Here is a 2,582-nt window from a genome sequence, read left to right as displayed (position 1 = left end):
TTTCAGGTGGAACTTATGGAACTCGGTGCTGGAGCCGCACATCTCGCCCCTGAAGTCTGTTCCTCATTCAAACCAACCAGCCCCGAAGCATCCCCCTTCCCTCATAACAGTCTGCACTGCCCACTTCCGGTTCGGTCACACACCCGCCATTCACCATCTGCTATTCCTCACCACCGCTGCCGCTGCCTGCGCTACTGCCTTTGCCTGTGTGCTCGCGGTCCGCGCTGCCTGCGATGGCCACTGCCCTGCTGTCGCAGGTGTGCTACAACTACCACACCAACTGCGAGGCCGCCGTCAACAGCCACATCGACCTGGAGCTCCACGCCTCCTATGTGTACCTGTCCATGGCTTTCTACTTTGAACGAGACGACATGGCCCTGGAGCACTTTGGCCGCTACTTCCTGCACCAGTCAGACGAGAAGATGGAGCATGCGCAGGAACTGATGAGGCTGCAGAACCAGCTCAGTGGCCGCATCTGCCTTCATGACATCAGGGAGCCAAAGCACTAAGGCTGGGAGAGCAGGCTCGAGGCCATGGATTGTGCCTTCCACCTGGAGAAGAGCGTCAACTACAGCCTCCTGGCGCTGCACCAGCTGGCCGTAGAGAAGGGCGAGCCCAGCTGTGCGACTTCCTGGAGAGCCACTACCTACACCAACAGGTCAAGACCATCGAAGAGCCGGGTGGCTATGTGAGCAACCTGGGGAAGATGTGGACCCCGGAAGCCAGCCTGGCTGAGAACCTGTTTAACAAGCTCTCCCTGAGTCACAGTGAGAAAGAGACCTGAGCCCAGACAGGCCCCACAGCCACGAGGTGCCTTTTCCGGGTCGGGCCACCAGGCGGGGCCTGCATGTTGCCCTTTCAGAATATTCTCTTCAGTTTTTTCCTTTCAGTTTTACCATTGTTGGCAATAAAGTTATCTGGTTCTCAAAGCAATGAAGGTGTCCAGTTGAGGCGTGCCTACAAAACTCTCTCCTTTTACGAACTAGGGCAAATCCCCGTGCAAGTTTTAAAGGGTGTCCAGCAGTCTCTACACCCAGGGTTGCTCCATCTGCATGCAGCTCAGGGTCTCTAAGGATGGAGGTGGAAGGTATTCTGTGAGTCCCTGTAAAACACATCAATCTTTTCTTTCTAAACTATGTGGATATATGGGGTAGGGAGGGTGGGATGGGTGGTCTTAGGCCCTTGTGTCTGTGGGTGCATGTGCATGGTAAAGTGTAAAATATGGTCTAGAATTCATCCTAGTGGTTGTCTCTGGGGAAAAAGTGAAGAGAATGGGATTGGGCAGGGATTAAAATAATGAGGTCTTTAATTTTACATGAAAAGTTTTCCTTTTTAAATATGCAAATGCTAACATTTCTTGATTCTGGGTAGCAAGATGGGGTATTTGGTAGATGACATGGCAGAGCATCTCTTTGGCAAGCTTACTCTGAGTAATAGTGGTAATGGAAACTGAGACTTAAGCCGGCTTCACCATTGCCAGGAGATGCATTTCTGTGGTTGCCAGGGCTGGGCATGCATATTGCCCTTACAAAACCTCTACTTATTTATTTTTATTTTTTTTTCTCTTTGATTGAATCATTTCTTCCATTAAAGTGATGTGGCACCAAAGAAAAATAAATTACCTCAATAGAAGAGCTGAAAAATATAAGGTCAAAATTGGGGGTCAAGTTTATAGTATTGAATATAAAGTAGAACTCTGGCTACTTTGAAGAATGTAGGGGTGTGGGGGAGGGTTGAAGGTGGAAACCAGGCAGAGACATTGTAGCTGGTGCAGATGAGAGGCTAGCATGGCTTGAAATGTGATGGTGGCTGAGGAAATGAAGGGAGTTAGACAAGTTCCAGATGGATTTTGGACAAGTCAACAAGAATTGCTCATGGATGGGAATTGAGGGATGTGAGATAGGGAAAATAACCTATGTTCTGGGGTTTGGCCTTGAGCACCTGGGTTAAAGGTGATATTTTAAAATCTGGGGAGCTTGCAGGGGGGACACCTGGGGTGGAGGGTTGGGGAAGGCATATAATGTATAATCAGAGATTTCTATTAGACACTTAAGTCAAAAAGGTCATGCAGGAAGCTGGAAAAATGAATGCCAGTTTTGGAAACGAGCACATTGGGAGATCATTCTACAAATGGTATTGAAATCATGTGACTGGATAAGCTCATCAGAAAAAGAGTGTAACAGAATATGGCATAGACAGCCCCAAGCCTATGTAAGCTAACATTTTGAGGTTGGTTGAGGTGTTTGCACACCGGAGAATTGCAGGTTCCACTTTTACCAATACCTTGTTCAGGATTGTGCCTCCAGTGTCTGCCCCAAGTTTATCTCACAATTAGCCAATTCCTCGCCTCAATGTGGCCTTTAGTCCTTCTTTCAAGATATAATGAAGTGTTAGCCTTTTACCTTATTTTTATGGGTGTGTAGGAAAAAGAAAAAAAACATTTCGTACTGAAAAGAGTTTCCAAAGAAGTGATAGACATGTGTTTGTATGTATTTCTTTTTTCTTCTGTTCCCTTTTCAATACTGTGCCTCTCTCTCAGTTCATTCTTTATGTAACCAAATGAATCTGCACCCATATAAACC

The 2,582-nt window shown here is 47.2% G+C and overlaps 1 pseudogene; it reads left to right on the top strand.

Moving 5' to 3' along the window:
• Positions 1 to 233: 233 nt before the first annotated feature.
• Positions 234 to 784, top strand: LOC104662962 (annotated as a pseudogene).
• Positions 785 to 2,582: the final 1,798 nt, after the last annotated feature.

This window comes from Rhinopithecus roxellana, chromosome 7 (genome assembly GCF_007565055.1).
Source record: "Rhinopithecus roxellana isolate Shanxi Qingling chromosome 7, ASM756505v1, whole genome shotgun sequence".
Taxonomy (NCBI): domain Eukaryota; kingdom Metazoa; phylum Chordata; class Mammalia; order Primates; family Cercopithecidae; genus Rhinopithecus; species Rhinopithecus roxellana.
This window is presented reverse-complemented; position numbering and strand designations above follow the sequence as displayed.